This window comes from Bombina bombina, unplaced genomic scaffold (assembly GCF_027579735.1).
Source record: "Bombina bombina isolate aBomBom1 unplaced genomic scaffold, aBomBom1.pri scaffold_1731, whole genome shotgun sequence".
NCBI lineage: Eukaryota > Metazoa > Chordata > Amphibia > Anura > Bombinatoridae > Bombina > Bombina bombina.
Genome location: NW_026510759.1, coordinates 21,902 through 40,322, shown reverse-complemented (window position 1 = coordinate 40,322; position 18,421 = coordinate 21,902). Strand labels below are relative to the sequence as shown.

General features: G+C 35.8%; 2 long non-coding RNA genes across 3 annotated transcripts; one reads left to right on the top strand and one right to left on the bottom strand.

The window, feature by feature from the left end:
• The first annotated feature begins 1,191 nt into the window (after positions 1-1,191).
• Positions 1,192-11,600, top strand: LOC128643443 (uncharacterized). 2 transcript variants are annotated; one of them, XR_008399818.1, is made up of 2 exons: positions 1,192-1,245; positions 6,381-11,600. It is a non-coding gene; the product is annotated as an uncharacterized LOC128643443 (long non-coding RNA). The 2 variants fall into 2 exon arrangements; XR_008399817.1 differs by having other exon boundaries at positions 1,206-1,245; positions 6,367-11,600.
• On the bottom strand, positions 4,222-7,047 carry LOC128643442 (uncharacterized). Its single transcript, XR_008399816.1, has 3 exons — positions 6,911-7,047; positions 6,357-6,441; positions 4,222-4,382 (listed from the first exon to the last, which is right to left on the bottom strand). It is a non-coding gene; the product is annotated as an uncharacterized LOC128643442 (long non-coding RNA).
• Positions 11,601-18,421: the final 6,821 nt, after the last annotated feature.

Sequence of the window (18,421 nt, the reverse complement as noted above, 5' to 3'; positions counted from 1 at the left end):
CACTCTCACACACACTTGCACACTCTTATACACATTCACACACACACTCTCACACACACTTACACACTCTCATACACTCTCACACACTCTCACATACTCATTCACACACACATACACACTCACACACTCTCACACATACTTAAACACTCTTATACACATTCACACACACTTACACACTCACACACACTTACACACTCTCATACACTCCATCTCTCACACATACTTAAACACTCTCAAACACATTCACACACACTTACACACTCTCACACATACTTAAACACTCTCATACACATTCACACACACTTACACACTCTCACACATACTTAAACACTCTCATACACATTCACACACACTTACACACTCTCACACACATTCACACACACTTACACACTCTCACACATACTTAAACACTCTCATACTGTAACAGGCTTTCATTAACCCTGTGATACACCTGTGCTTGTAAATTTAATTTTTAGTTAACAATGCATAGCTTTGCAAATAAACTTTGTTTATAGCATGCTTGTCTCAATAAAAGCTGCTATGTAATGTTAGATTGCAAATTAATATTGCTATTCACTTGATAACTATACCAACAGTAAGAAATACATTCTTTCAGCAAGACACTTATAACTAACTATAAATGATAGATTTCTTTTAAATCTATCATGTACAGCTTCTATACATAAAGACTGTACCTTGTTATAAGAGCCTGTTCACATAAATTGTGAGAAATATAATCTTTAATATGCTTATTTTGCAATATATGAAGTATATGACTATATTCAAATATATGTTACTTCTACAATGTGTACAATGTATAACTGAATACTTTTATATGTTTAAACAAAAGTCTTTTACATTATAAAAGGTTTTTATTATCTGTATGCTAACCTACTAACCAGCTAACTAGTCTTAACATAAGATGTTATATGATCTAAAATGGAGGTTTATTCAGCCTTGAATTTATAGCTCTAAAATGGATGCTCCTTGCAATTTCAAGTGCGTATGTCTAAACTCTTGTATAACAGATTTTCAAGGCCACGTTCCTAAAACAAGTTAGACAAGTTTTGTTGATGTTAAAATGATGCTAAAAATACATATAAAAAGAAAACAATAAATGATGACGTCATCCAAATAAAAAACTATAAAAACACCTTGTTGTAAACATGAGGCAGATGACTCTGACAGGATATTATAGAGCATCACTAAGGATAAGATTTGGTTGCAAAGAAGTCATTTCGAGTGGTATGTAACGATTGTTATTGAAAGCAAGTTTAAACTAATAGTCTTAACTCTGTGTGTATATTGGATTTAAATTAATTTAATTTTATATTACTTCTGTAAGCTGATTTTTCTGTATAATAAAAATTTATTTTTAAACAATGTTATCTTCTCAAGTACCATTTCTTTATTGTACTCAAAACTTTATTTGTAAGAAATGAGACCTGTTTCACTGATATAACATTTAAAGTTCAGTGCTTGGAATTTATATTTCAATATAACTGTGCTTTAAGACCTTATAAGTGAATTAGGTGGGAACCACTACAATTGGCTTCCCTGGGTGTTTTGAGAGATAATATATGTTTTATAATAATTATTATAATTTTACCTGGGTCCCCTCACACGTGAGGGAAGGTACTGAAATATCATGGCTAATCAGGATTTGCAGAATCTTTTAAAGCTCAATTATGTGTTTAAAATGCAGAATGGTAGAGTCATTGGAAATTATGAGGTTATTCCTTTGGAGATACAGTTATGGTTTAATTCATTTAAACTTTGCTAATGCTGCTGGAGTAGTTTTGCAACAACCTATATATCACACTATAGATGCAGATTTTGATCCTGCAACAAATAGAAATACAAATGTTTCTTATGATGGTATAGTAGAGATTTTAGGCAGACCTCCTGTTATTGCTACAGGAATACAAAAACATTGCCCTAAAGGCTTTAGCCTGAATTGAGATGTGGGGTACTCCTAGATCTAGTTAGTACAGTCCAGTAAAGGGAAAATAAATAATACCAGCTGCAGAATATGAGCAAGCTGAGAGGGAAAACCTTTTTAATGTGATACAATTTTTAGGTTATATGTAAGCTCAGGTTTTAAATAGTGAAAATGTCTGGAGTGTCCGGCATATAGCAAGTTTTTTTTTTTTTTTTTTGCTGAAGCTGCAGGAATTCCTAAATGAAATATAAAAACAACAATTGGAGTGATGCCACGCAATCCGAAGGACATAGCTTTGTGGTTAAATGACAGAGTTTATGCATTAGCTGGAGTTTATCCAACTTATTTTCTTCCACAAAATAGAACGTTAGTTAATGCTATTTTATTCTCTGGTTTGTGTGTTTTTATATTTGAGGCAAGGAAGTGGAATTTAGTGATTTATGCATATCATGTAAATACACAAGGTAAAGATACTTTGGCTTCACTTGCTGATATTTTAGGAATGATGAATATAAATAGTGGCATTGTAGCAGCATATTTATTAGAGCTGAGATTTACAAAGAATAATCACGACGTGGTATGGGGTTGTTTAAAGCCAAATGTTAAAGGACAAGGCTTAATTTTAGATATAGAGAGACAAATACTCTCTGTACCTATAGCAAATGCCTGATATATATTAAGACATACTTATACACTTGTAGGTAAGGACCTGACTGGAGATGCACTAGTAACTTCAAATAGCAGAGAAAAGGAAAGGAGAAAAGATTTTCCAGCAAGGGAAAACAGAGCTCAGTTTGTAAAAAAAAAAAAAAAAAGAATGCAAGAGAACAATATACACAGAAACAAACTAAATTTAACCCTCCACTACCTTACTCCCAAGCACCTCCATCTTACACCAATGAAAATCAGTTTATTACTATTTCAGATTTGCCTTATGAGGAATTTCCTCGCAGGACATTGAGACCATTTAAAAAAAAAAAAAAAAACTCCAGATTGGTGTGGATTTGGAGATGGTAGTGTGAGATATAAAGGAAAAGGTACAGGGGTCAGGATAGATATCAGGAGCATGAGATTTGTTCTACTAAAAGGGGTGAAAATTCAGTTGCCCCAGCTACTGCTAATAAAAGTAGGGCAAATAGAGAAATCACTACCAGACATCCCGGAAGAGTCTGAAGGTGAATGAAGTAAAATTAACAGTAGAATATGGGGGAGAGACTTATGAGGGGTATTTATATACACAAGCATAAATATCTGTAGTACAATCAGATATGTTAAAGGAAATGTATTAGGCAATATAACTATACAGACTTTAAAAGGTGAAGGTACTTATCCCTCATGTAATACACAGGTATAAATAAATGGTAAAAGAGTGCACTTAGAATTAGTTCAGCATCCTAAGCTTGATTCTGATTTTCTTATAGCTTATAAGGATGTAGCACATTTTATTTCATTGCAGCTGGAAGATAAACTTCCTTTAACTACTAGAGTTGATGTAGCAGCATTTATGAAAATGCAATTAGATCATACTGCAGTATCTGATGTTAGAATCTTAGATTTTTGCTTAAAGAAAAATGTTAAAATATTTCAGAAGTGGGAAAATCAGGTTGGACATTGTAAAGGTATCAGTCATCATATTGCTACAGGCACAGTAGTTCCTAACAAACAGGCACAGTATAAAATCAATGGTGTAGCCATTCCCTATATACAGAAAGTCATTGATGATTTACTTAAACAAGGAGTACTAAAAGAACAGTACAGTCAAATGAACTCAGCAGTCTACCCTGTTCCCAACCCGGATGGTTCTTGGTTAATGGTATTAGACTATAGAGAAGCTAACAGAGTTACACCACGGGTGGCAACACAAAATACACATGCACCTTCTATTTTACACAATTTGTGAAGGAAAACTTTTTAGACAAAGTTAGACTTAGCAAATGGATTTTGGAGTCATCTTATTACTCCAGATAGTTACTGGATAACAGGTTTTACTTGGAAAGGCAAAACTTTGGTATTTACCCGATTACCTCAGGGATTTTTGAATTCGAGTGCGTTATTTACTTCAGATGTAGTAAATTTATTGTCTAAATTTCCAGAAGTGGAGGTGTATGTGGATGAGATATTTTTCACATGATAGTGAGGAGTAACACATAGCAGTGTTGGATCAGGTTTTGACTATATTACATGCTGCAGGTTATGTAGTATCTCTTAAGAAATCTCAAATTGCAGGACATACTGTTACTTTCTTGGGATTTGAAATTTCTGAAAGGGGGAGAGGATTATCTGATAATTATAAAGACATAATAGCAGCTTTAACACATCCACATTCTCTAAAATAATTAAGTAGTATAATTTGTTTACTTAATTATGCAATGTTTTTCATACCTGATTTCAATGTGTTAATTGCACCTCTGCATGCTGCAGTCTCAAGGGAGATAAAAATCTAAAACAAAAAGACCAAGGATACTTTTTAAGTGGACGACTCAGGAAGAGGCACTAAATGCATTATTAAATGCATTATTAGAGGCAGTAAATAGAACAGAGTATTTAGCTCAAAGAGATAGTACTAAGGATCTATTAGATTACATAAATATATCGCCGAATGCAAGCTATATAAGGTTATATAACGTAAATGAGACAATTCCAATAGCACTTCTATCTTATGTATATTCAAAAACAGAGATAAAGTTTATTATGATAGAGAAGCTTTTGGTAGCTGTTAATATAACACTGTTAAAGTCAAGACAGATTGCACAGGGGAAAGATATATATGTACATACACCAGTAGCCTCACTTGATAACTTACAAAAGCAAACTATACCAGACAAGGAAGCACTAAAGAATAGATGGATAAAATGGTTTTCTATTTTGGAAGACCCACAGATACATTTTATTCATGATAAGAATCTGACACCTCTAGATGATTTACCAGCTCCAAAGCAACCCTCAAGTTGGAATTTATAAACTTATCCAAATTATTACAATTCAGCTATATTTTACACTGATAGCTCTGCAATAATCTTTAGTAAAGAGAAAGTAAATAAATCTGCTGGAGCAGGAATTGCAAAATATTCTCCCACTCTGACTTTGATGCGTTCATGGCAAATCCCTTTAAGGGATCATTCAGCTTAATTTGCAGAAATTTCTGCATTAGCATTTGCTATGAAGGAAGCATTGTTAGATAAAAGTCCGGTGTTGACTGTAACTGATTCTGCATACCTGGCAAGATCTGTATTCCAGGATTTACGAATCTGGAAATCTAATGGTTTTTTAACTGCAAAGAAAAAGCTATTACAGCATATTGTTAAATGGAAAGCAATTGCTGCTTATTTAGATCTAAAGCCTGATATTGAAGTAGTACATGAACCAGCTCATAGAAAGTTAGGTTCTTCTTTGCATACAGAAGGCAATACATTTGCAGATACGCTTGCACAAAGTGTAAGTAAAAATATGCAGTAATTGCAGTTAAAACTCGAATGACAGCAACCAGTAATCTTGACACAGAGTTAAATGCTTGCTTGGATAAAACCAGACCTAATCCACCTGGTTATCCTAAAAAATATCTTTATGAATTTAAAGACAATCATTGTATGGTTAAGATTGGAGACAAAGAATTGATTATTCCCCCTGTCATAGACAGATGAAACATAACAGAGATGGCCTATTCTAGTATTGGACATCCTCATTTAGGGCGAGATAAAGTCTTATTTACCCTAAAGTCAAAATATTGGTGGCCTAATATGAAGGAAACGGTCATAAGAGTTATAGTGAGTTGTAAAGCATGTCTCCTTGTTAATAATCCAAATCACCAGAAACAACCATACATTGTTAAAGAAATTCCTAATAAGCCATTTGATCTGATTTATTTAGATCACATAGGGCCTTTACCTACTCACATGGATACAAAAATGTTTTAATATGTGTTGATGCTTGTACAAGGTTCACATGGTTATACCCTGTTAAAAGTGCCACGGCTAGTACCACACTTGATAGTCTCAATTCCTTAGTAAGTATTGGTAAACCTAAAGCCCTACACTCAGATGCTGGATCAGCTTTAACATCTACTAAAGCACAAGAGTGGGCTAAGTCTTTTGATATAAAATGGGAAATCAGTGCACCTTATCATCCCCAAAGTAGTGGGGTTGTTGAAAGGAAAAATGCTGAGGTAAAACGATTGTTAACCAAGCTACTAACTAACCGCCCAAAACAGTGGTATCCCCTGTTAACTTATGTACAAGTAGGTTTAAATAATATAGCTTCTGTTATTTCTGGGAAAACACCTTATGAATTGTTATATGGTATACCTATGAATACAATGTTTAATACTGAGAACCTTTCTGCACCAGGGAGATTAGAGCAATTATCTATTTTACAAGAAATACGTGATTGTTTTGCACTTCCTGCTTTTACACCTAACCTTTTATGAGCTTGGACACCACAGGTTGGTCAGTTTGTCCAGGAAAGAGTTCAAGCAGCGAAACCTTTATGGCCAAGGTGGAAACCTACAAAGGTAAAACATGTCATTAACCTAAGGACTTTGATTATAGAAGACAAACAAGGAAAAGACAGAATTGTCAGCATTGATAACTTAAAACCAGCTTCTAAATTTGAGTTAGAAGATGACAAACCCTCTGACTTACTCTCAGTGGGTTACTCTGAATGAAGCAAACCGGATTAATAATCAATTTCAAATGATGCCATTTTCTTCAAATCCAGAGACTATAACACCTTTTTTTATTATGATGTTGAAGAAGGTGATCAAATAACTGAAGTAGATTCATTTGATACACCAACACCAGTTACAAGATCTAATCCTGTTTTACCTATCATAAATACTATGCTATCAGCACGAACACTGATACAACAACAAGGACTAAAAATGTTAAAGAACTTGTTCAGTTATAAAAACCTTAAAATATTGAGATATACAGTACTGATACTTTTTATACTTCTCCTTATCTTGATATCAACCTGCATGGTAGTTTTTCGTCTACAGTGGAATAATCTTGCAAAGAGACCTGGAGCTGTTCTGGCATGGAATCAAACAAAAGCTCAAGAGGATGCTGTACCAATGATATCAAGACTAAAAAGAGCTGAACATTACAATCTGCAACCTGTAGAAATAAAGATGAATGAGCTACTGCAAGGAATTTATTGGAAACCATTTCCAAAACCTATAATACAAAAACAAAAGGTATTAGGAATATCTCAAGTCGTATTGATAGATTCAACAGTAATATCAAAGAAAGCAAAGATCACAACTCAAATGGGAAGAAAATTGGTAAAAGATCACATAAATGGGCAAATGGAAATGATACAAGCAAAGACTTAGGAATATGGTTTGCCTTTGCAAGAATACTGGAAACAAAAGACATACAGAGAAAAAAATGTGTTTTTCAACATTTGCACATTGCTATTATGTGGACTTTCAAGGGACAAGGAGATGGCCTGCAAATGAAATAAAAGCAGATCAATGTCCACGTCCTGGGATTACAATTGACAAAGTCAAGTATAAAGAATATCCTATTTTTTATCTAAACACAGGATAATTAACTCAAAAAGGCTTCTTTCCTGAAAATCACACAGATCCTCGCATTGCATTCTGGGAAAACGCAGAGTAGGAGGAATACAGGTTTCCTGGAGGAGTAAAATCATATAATGGAGCAGTGTTTTGTACTAACACACTTTATTCAGAATGGTGGACACCAGAGTTACATACAGATGAAGGATACCTGCAACTATTTGAGAAACTTCAGCTTGAAGTAGTGGATCAACAGACTGGAAGACTGCGAGAGCAAGCATTACCTACAGAATGGAATAAGAAAGGAAAGGATGAAATGTTTTAATCTAAAAGAATGGGATACATGTACAAAGCCAAGATATGCAGCTTTCTTAAATACAATGTATTACAGTCACTCATGCAAAGAAAAGAACAATCTTTGTAATATAACAGTTGAAGAGCTAATTAAAAAGGGCATTTGTGACTTGGAAACAAACTATCAATGTACATCCTGTTGTTTCTACCTTAAGGAATCAAGGACATATTTTGTTTTTAACCTAAAGACATTGATAAGGGGTTCCTACATTATGTAGGCATAGCTGGGTTTTGGTGCGTGACAAAACATCACATTATTAACAAAAATTATGTAATATTCCCTGTTTCAGAAATGTCTCATAGATAAAATATCCAGTAAATGTAGTAATTGCAAGTATGAAACTACAAATGGATGTAAATATATCAGTTGATGACATACCATGTAAATATGCTAAATGTTATAAGCAAAATGTGACAGATATGACTTATGATGAAGCTGTTTGGGGAACAAATAATATATTTGATAATGTAACATATATTACAATAGAGAATACAATTCCAGATGATTGTAATACAGAAGAAAAAACAAATAAAAGGCAGTTAATGTCTAATGCTGAAGTTCAGATATTGACAGGGCATTTATTAAGTGATGCAGTATTAATTGTCAGTGAAATTTCAGATATTAATGATGAAGACGTAAAAAGAGGATTGATGATCTTAAGAGATCACATGATAACAGCTATAAGGTTAACTTTACAAGAAGGACACATTGATATTACATTATTAAATGTTACAGAAATTTCTACACAATTAAGTCTAACGGTAAAACAAACAGAAATTATGCTGCATATTTCAAAATCAATGATTTATAAGAGAATTAAAGCATAGAATAACAAATAACCCAGAAGATTGTGTATGGGAAATATATATATATATATTATGAGATAATAATACCTGGAAATGTATACACAACAAATTGGGAAATTGTTAATTTTGGGCATTTAATTACTTCTCCTGATCATATGGCATTGTTACAAATTCAACAATCATATCAATATATTTCACAGTATTGTGATAGCTGGGAATATATTGAAACAGAAAATTGTGTTGTTCTAGGATATTTAGTATGTGAAAATGTCTACAAACGAAAACCATGTGGTGTTGATAAACAAGACTCTGATTGCACAGTTAAAATTACGCCTGTAAAATCACCATACACTCACATAAAACCAATTCATAATGGGTCATATGTTGTGATTACTAATCAAAATGATTGTAATATCTCAATGTTGCAAGCTACAATGATAACAGTTAATGAATCTGTGAAGTGTTATAATACAATTTTAACACCACCTGTGATTAAGAATATAAATGCTAGGTCACATTTAACAAATGCAAGTACCCCATATTACATTGCAAATTCCATACATGACAGCATTCTGGGCTCATTTACATAACATGCAAGTGAGATTGGGCTCCTCCCATGAGGCAATAGAAAAATTGGTTAAAAGGACACATGCAGACCTCTTAAGAATTGACTTGCATGGATTAGAACTTTAGGTAAATCATTGATTCCAATAATGCCAGCATTGGGTAATGTTATTTCAAAAATTGGAGAAGGTTTAGCTACAGTGGGGAATGGTATCTTTGGAGACATACTGGGAATATGTACTATGTATTAATAGCCATAGTATTGTGTATCATTTTATTTAGAATTTTTGTCCTTTCTTCCTAGGAGAAAATCTAAGTAAAAAAAAAAATAATAATAAGCAATTTTTTGTCAACCTGTTTTCTTTTGGATGAAATGCCAGAAAAGAAACGGCAAGCTTATTATCATGTTATGCTATAATTCATATATGCTATATGTATATATCTTGTTAAGCTATAATTTACATGCCAATAACATCTGTAGAAGTAAAGATTTATTATTTTTATTATAAATGTATTTTTATTGTAAATGTAACCAGTATAAACTTATTGGTTAGAAACATTAATAATCCTTTATTTTCACGAAGAAAACCTGTGGATTACAATTTATTATCTACTTGACTTAAAAAAAAAAAAAAAAAAACCTTGGATTACAAATTGTTATCAGTGTCTCTGCATTAAAGCAGAATCAAGAATGAGGAATGTGCACGTTTTTTGAAAGTAATAAACTTACTCCTACGACACTCATTTTTATGAGGATATTTCTCCAAGCAAGAAATACCATGCTAACTGGACATCTATACCTCATCCACTAATGAATCATACACTAATTAACCAGTTTCTATCAAATGGATATTTTGGAGAATTTATTTACGACGTATTACTAAATGGCAAGTCATCTTCCAATGAGGAGGGTTACCTAAGGATTTACAGTTATTTGACGTTACAATCTTGTAACTTATAAAATGAATGCTAATATGCTTCAACGAAGCTTTATGGAGATTTTTTTATTTGTATGAATCCGTCATACTTACATTGGCTGGGATCCAACTGTTTTTCTTGCTGGTGCAGGTGTAAAACGTTTCTGTTCAACTAACAGTTTGCTTCAAACTTCCCATAACGGATTACAAACGAAATGTTGATTATCTTGTTCAGTGAAAAGTTTGCTGTAAAAATTTCCATAACGGAATACAAACATGATGTTCTGTCTGGCTCAACGCTTCATGGACTAATTACAGATATACTCCTACTTGAAGAAGTTTATGAAAAAGTTCAGTTTAATTCCTGTATCATTAATGTCGGACTTTATTTTGTTTGCATTATTAAGGACACTTTGATTTCATGTCCGTTACTCTGCTGAATCCCGGACATTAATGATGCATTTCTTTTTCTGTGAGAACGAAGGGATGGACACTTTCTTATCTTTTCCTCAAGAATGTATTGGAGGGGCTGTAACAGGCTTTCATTAACCCTGTGATACACCTGTTCTTGTAAATTTAATTTTTAGTTAACAATGCACAGCTTTGCAAATAAACTTTGTTTATAGCATGCTTGTCTCAATAAAAGCTGCTATGTAATGTTAGATTGCAAATTAATATTGCTATTCACTTGATAACTATACCAACAGTAAGAAATACATTCTTTCAGCAAGACACTTATAACTAACTATAAATGATAGATTTCTTTTAAATCTATCATGTACAGCTTCTATACATAAAGACTGTACCTTGTTATAAGAGCCTGTTCACATAAATTGTGAGAAATATAATCTTTAATATGCTTATTTTGCAATATATAAAGTATATGACTATATTCAAATATATGTTACTTCTACAATGTGTACAATGTATAACTGTATCCTTTTATATGTTTAAACAAAAGTCTTTTACAATATAAAAGGTTTTTATTATCTGTCTGCTAACATACTAACCAAATAACTAGTTTTAACATAAGATGTTATATGATCTAAAATGGAGGTTTATTCAGCCTTGAATTTATAGCTCTAAAATGGATGCTCCTTGCAATTTAAAGTGCGTATGTCTAAACTCTTGTATAACAGATTATCGGGGCCACATAGTTGAAGATAGAAAAAGCTAGACAAGTTTTGTTGATGTTAAAATGATGCTAAAAATACATATAAAAAGAAAACAATAAATGATGACGTCATCCAAATAAAAAACTATAAAAACACCTTGTTGTAAACATAAGGAGGTGACTCTGACAGGATGTTATAGAGCATCACTAAGGATAAGATTTGGTTGCAAAGAAGTCATTTCGAGTGGTATGTAACAATTGTTATTGAAAGCAAGTTTAACTAAGTCTTTTAACTCTGTGTGTATATTGGATTTAAATTAATTTAATTTTATATTACTTCTGTAAGCTGATTTTTCTGTATAATAAAAATTTATTTTTAAACAATGTTATCTACTCAAGTACCATTTCTTTATTGTACTCAAAACTTTATTTGTAAGAAATGAGACCTGTTTCACTGATATAACATTTAAAGTTCAGTGCTTGTAATTTATATTTCAATATTACTGTGCTTTAAGACCTTATAAGTGAATTAGGTGTGAACCACTACAATACACATTCACACACACTTACACACTCTCACACATACTTAAACACTCTCATACACATTCACACACACTTACACACTCTCACACATACTTAAACACTCTCATACACATTCACACACACTTACACACTCTCACACATACTTAAACACTCTCATACACTCTCACACACACACACTTAGACACTCTCACACACTCATTCACACACACATACACACTCACACACTCTCACACATACTTAAACACTCTTATACACATTCACACACACTTACACTCTCTCATACACACACACTTACACACTCCATCTCTCACACATACTTAAACACTCTCATACACATTCACACACACTTACACACTCTTACACATTCACACACACTTACACACTCCATCTCTCACACATACTTAAACACTCTCATACACATTCACACACACTTACACACTCTCACACATACTTAAACACTCTCATACACATTCACACACACTTACACACTCTCACACATACTTAAACACTCTCATACACATTCACACACACTTACACACTCTCATACACACACACTTACACACTCCATCTCTCACACATACTTAAACACTCTCATACACATTCACACACACTTACACACTCTCACACATACTTAAACACTCTCATACACATTCACACACACTTACACACTCTCACACATACTTAAACACTCTCATACACATTCACACACACTTACACACTCTCACACATACTTAAACACTCTCATACACATTCACACACACTTACACACTCTCACACATACTTAAACACTCTCATACACTCTCACACACACACACTTAGACACTCTCACACACTCATTCACACACACATACACACTCACACACTCTCACACATACTTAAACACTCTTATACACATTCACACACACTTACACACTCACACACACTTACACACTCTCATACACACACACTTACACACTCCATCTCTCATACATACTTAAACACTCTCATACACATTCACACACACACACATACACACTCTCACACACAGCCCAGAAATAGAAGCATTTTTATGAGGATTTTTACTTTATTTTTTTAAACATTAAGCACAATCATTCTGGGCTGTAAGGCTTTTTCAGGTAAAATAGCAAATGACATTCAGAAAGCATCCCCTCAAGTGGCTCTTGCAACAAGGCTTGCAAGTATTCCATTTCTTGTATAGCGACATATTACAACTTCTGCACTGTAAGCCGCTCTTGGGTCAGAAACATTTTAAAAAGAGGGGCACCATTTGGAGACTGTGTATACACCCACATAATAAATAAATATATATATTTTGAGCATGGGTTGAACTATAAAACATACAGGAAAATGATTATAATATTAACAAATAACTGGCAATTGTGCTGTATTTTTTACAAATATATCCCACTGGTAGGAAAGGGTTAAAATAAGTTAATAGAATGCTGAGAAGTCTCACCTAACAGCAGAAGTTATGTTCTGTAACTCTGTAAGGCTCAGTAAACCTAAATCAGCAGCAGGAGGAGGAGGGGGTCTTACCTGGTCAGACTCAGACCGAGAGCAGGAAAGGCAGGCAGCGTAACTTTCACAACAACTTTATTAATTCTACTGCAATGACCTCCCTTGTTACCTCTCTCTTCTGTGTGTTGCGCGTTAGCTGACAGGATGTAAATAACTCACATACTCACATCAGGGAAAGGCAAAGTGGGGGAGAGATCCACTGCTGAGCCTGCCGGTCACTGAGCTGCTGTCTGCTGGAACGGCAGGGAGGGCACCAAGTTCAAAACTTGCTAACTAGATAAGGAATAGTGTACTGAGGTTTGCTTTCTAAAGCAAAAGCCAGAGCCTATTTACCTTACTGTTGTGCGCTCCGACTCTGTCTCTCTGCAATCCTCTCAGTCACAAGCCACAGACTGAGGTGCTCCCGCTCCTGACACTAACTCCTGCCGCCCGTCAAAATAACTGTTAAAGCTCTCTCCCCCAGACTGCCACAATTGAAACATATAAAAAAGAATTTCCATATTAAAAAATAAAAAAATGCATCTAATCTTTTAAAAAGTATGTGTGGGCCCTAGGCCATGATACGCCCCTGCCACAACAGAACAAGCAGCTGACCTGTACTCTGGGTTACTGGCTGCATTCTGACATCTCCTGCCTCGCAGAGTCGCAGCCTCCTTCTTTCCCGCTCAGTCAGCACTGCAGCCAGCAAATGTTTGAGCGTTGCCATGGTAACCTGCGGCAACGCTCTGATTTAAAACTGTTACAATTATGCAGGCATGCAGTCACTGAAAAAAAATACTGAGAAAAAAAATGTTTGTTGGGAAAAAAAAAAAAGTCAAAAGTTTGAAAAAAAGTTTTGTTGTGCTGAGGGCCCCCCCCCAGGGTTGGACCTGCCGGGCCCGGTCGCAACTGCGATCTCTGCACCACTGATAGTTCCGCCCCTGAGCATAATACTGTGTAATCTTCACTCCCCAGATGGAAGGCAGACCCAGAATACTCACATTAGTTAGAGCTTCAACAGCTCAAGATAATCAGGTTTATTGTGCAGACCCCAGGCAGACTGGATACAGACACAGACAAATGTACAATTTATTAATAACAAAAGCTAAAGTTCTTGTAGATCACTATGAGTAACAGGTACAAACATACACAGATACTATGCGTGTGATAGTCCGTTGTTACAGACCGCATGAAGCTACACACTGTATCTGTAGTCTTTTTGTACCGGATAGGTACCCTCAGGGCCGGCATTTTGTAATAGGCAGCATAGGCTCCTGCCTTAGGGCGCATTAGCAGGGGGGCGCTCAGCTGAGCAGTCGGACTGCTGTTGCCCTATCTATGACAAAAAAAAATAAGTTTTTTTAGTTTTTTATTAGTTGATCCATCCATCCGATCCAACCCCCCGCGAGTCGCGACATACATAATGACATTATAATTACATATAATTTATAATTTAATTTTATTTGATCATAATAACAACAACTGACTGTAGACTAGTTAAACAGTGCTCAGTGGAGGTGGAGCCGGGAGGACTGCTGGTACCGATGACGAGGGAGGCGGAGCTGACTTGCCAGTAGCCTAAGTTGGGCAGCACCTGCCACTGAGTGGCTAACTCTAGTCTGACTGACTGGCTGCCGGTCCAACCTTGTGATGACATGTCACATGATCATCACGTCACTCTCTGACTGAGTGAGAGGGAAGGGAACCTGACACAGGCAGCCAGCCACATGAGGAGGTGCGTGGGTGTGACTGAGCCCGCTGTCCGCCCGCGCTGCACAGAAGAAACCCATGACCAGGTGGCAGTCAGAAGACGAGAGGAGCAGCAGCACAGGACAGCAGCCGGAACGGACCTTATACACGATGGGTCGGGTCCAATGCATCCACTAAGCCAGGGGCAATTAGGGGCGAGTGGAGAGGAATCATGGATAGTGCAGGTAAACAGAGTGTATGATGTCACACACACACTTGACTTCTAGCACCGCCTTTTCACTGCCCGCTCATTTTCTGGCCTCAGCCCTCATCACACTGATCGCATGCTGTATGTATGCAGTCAGACAGACCTGCGCTCTGGCTTTGGTGGGAAGATGGAACAACTCAATGTGGGTGATGGGTGAGTGTGCTGCTTGTAAAAAATACTTGTGTGCCGTTAGCAGGGTTTGATTATCCAATGCACTGGAGCCTGGAGTTGTGTCTACAAAAAATTATTTGTGTGTATGCTTGCTTTACCTAGGGAGAAGTACATGGGTTACAGGCAGCTGCACTTCTCCCTACTTGTCACTGACATTCAGCACGCAGATCTGTGATTTATGTCTGTGTAACTAATCTGCCGCAGCGGAACCAGATTTCACCAGGGGCTGGGCTAAGCTTCCAACACGGAGGGTTATGCTGTTTTAGCTGCGTGTTAATTCTCCCCCTCCACTGCTATTCTGTGTGAGATAACAGAATGACAGACAGGTAGGGACCTATAGCAATCTCAGCAGTCTGCCTCTTTACTGGGTCTTGACCTCACCACTTTTATTGCATTCCTTTCACATTTCCTTTACGACTCTGGGTGTTATAAACAGTGGGGAAAGGACTAAGGGGGATGCAAAGACTTGTCAGTTTCGAATTTAAGCTAAAATAATTTATTATACAAAAACAGTGACTGAGTTAGTTGCTTTAGCTTTTGAGCTATAAATGTGTATATATATTTCAGAGTTTTTTGTTTTCTTTTTAACCCCTTAATGACCGGACCATTTTTCAATTTTCTTACCCTTAATGACAATGGCTATTTTTACATTTCTGCAGTGTTTGCGTTTAGCTGTAATTTTCCTCTTACTCGTTTACTGTACCCACACATATTATATACCGTTTTTCTCGTCATTAAATGGACTTTCTAAAGATACCATTATTTTCATCATATCTTATAATTTACTAAAAAAAAAAATGATAAAATATGAGGAAAAAATGGAAAAAAACACACTTTTTCTAACTTTGACCCCCAAAATCTGTTACACATTTACAATCACCAAAAAACACCCATGCTAAATAGCTTATAAATTTTGTCCTGAGTTTAGAAATACCCAATATTTACATGTTCTTTGCTTTTTTTGTAAGTTATAGGGCCATAAATACAAGTAGCACTTTGCTATTACCAAACCACTTTTTTTCAAAATTAGCGCTAGTTACTTTGGAACCCTGATATCTGTCAGGAATACCTGAATATCCCTTGACATGTATATATTTTGTTTTAGAAGACATCCCAAAGTATTGATCTAGGCCCATTTTGGTATATTTCAGGCCACCATTTCACCGCCAAATGCGATGATAAAAAAAAAAAAAAGTTAACTTTTTCACAAATTTTGTCACAAACTTTAGGTTTCCCACTGAAATTATTTACAAACAGCTTCTGCAATTATGGCACAAATGATTGTAAATGCTTCTCTGGGATCCCCTTTTTCAGAAATAACAGACTTATATGGCTTTGTGGTTGCTTTTTGGTAATTAGAAGGCCGCTAAATGCCGCTGCGCACCACACATGTTTTATGCCCAGGAGTGAAGGGGTTAATTAGGGAGCTTGTAGGGAGCTTGTAGGGTTAATTTTAGCTTTAGTGTAGTGTAGTAGACAACCCCAAGTATTGATCTAGGCCCATTTTGCTATATTTTATGCCACCATTTCACCGCCAAATGCGAGCAAATAAAAAAAAAAACTTTACATTTTTCACAATTTTAGGTTTCTCACTGAAATTATTTACAAACAGCTTGTGCAATTATGGCAGAAATTGTTGTAAAAACTTCTCTGGGATCCCCTTTGTTCAGAAATAGCAGATTTATGTGGCTTTGGCGTTGCTTTTTGGTAATTAGAAGGCCGCTAAATGCTGCTGCGCACCACACGTGAATTATGCCCAGCAGTGAAGGGGTTAAATTAGGTAGCTTGTAGGGAGCTTGCAGGGTTAATTTTAGAGATCAGCCTCCCACCTGACACATCCCACCCCCTGATCCCTCCCAAACAGCTCTCTTCCCTCCCCCACCCCACAATTGTTACCGCCATCTTAAGTACTGGCAGAAAGTCTGCCAGTACTAAATAAAAGAGTTTTTTTTTTTTTTAAATAAAAATTATAAAATATTTTAGTTGTGATGGACCCCTGCCTTAGCCCCAACCTCCCTGATCCCCCCTACAGCTCTCTAACCCTCTCCCCTACCTAATTACCGCCATCTTGGGTACTGGCAGCTGTCTGCCAGTACCCAGTTTGGCCCCACAAACCAAACTATTTTAATTTTATTTTTAACTTTTATTTGTAGGTTTAATTATTTCTGTAGTGTAGCAGCCCTCCCACAATACCCCCACCCCCTCCCCCTCCCAGATCCTTTTAAATGTAAAAAAAAAAAAATAAAAAAAAAAAAATTTCCCTTCCTTTTTCATTGGTGTCAGTGTGGCTAATGTGCGCACGTGCACATGCGTGCACGCGCGCACACGCTCCCTCCTCCCACCTCCCAAAGGCACCATCGGCACCATCACTACCGGTGCAGAGAGGGCCACAGAGTGGCTCTCTCTGCATCTGAGTCTTGTAAAGGGGTATTGCTGGATGCCTCCATATTGAGGCATCACTGCAATACCCTCAGAGCTGCTGGAAGTGATTGTGATCACTTCCAGCACTCTGTTAGACAACTGACGTACCAGGTACGTCCATTGTCATTAACTGCTTGTTAATGCATGACGTACCTGGTACGTCAGTTGTCATTAAGGGGTTAAATGTTTGTAAAAAATGTGCTGTGTGTAAAAGGCAAGGACAGGCTGTAAATCATTCTTCCCTGTGAAATACTTATCAAGTTACTTATGTAATCAGAAGCCTCTCCAAACACTTGTTTAAGTACTTGGCTGCCCTTATCCCTTACTTGGTTAAAAAAAAATGCTATAAGTCTGCATGAGTTGTTAACACTTACATCCCATGTTCATTTACAGTATTAGTGGTCTTGTTTGAAACATTTGTTATGTTTTATGCAACATAGCTTCTTCCATATTTATATAAATATATAAAATTTATATACATACCCTGAAAAACCTGGCTCCTAAATTTTGAATATATGTGTCCAACCTTTTAACTATTGATTAATTTTATGTGACTTCTCTATCCATCTTTGTATATAATAAATTCTACACTAACCTATATATATATACTAAGTTC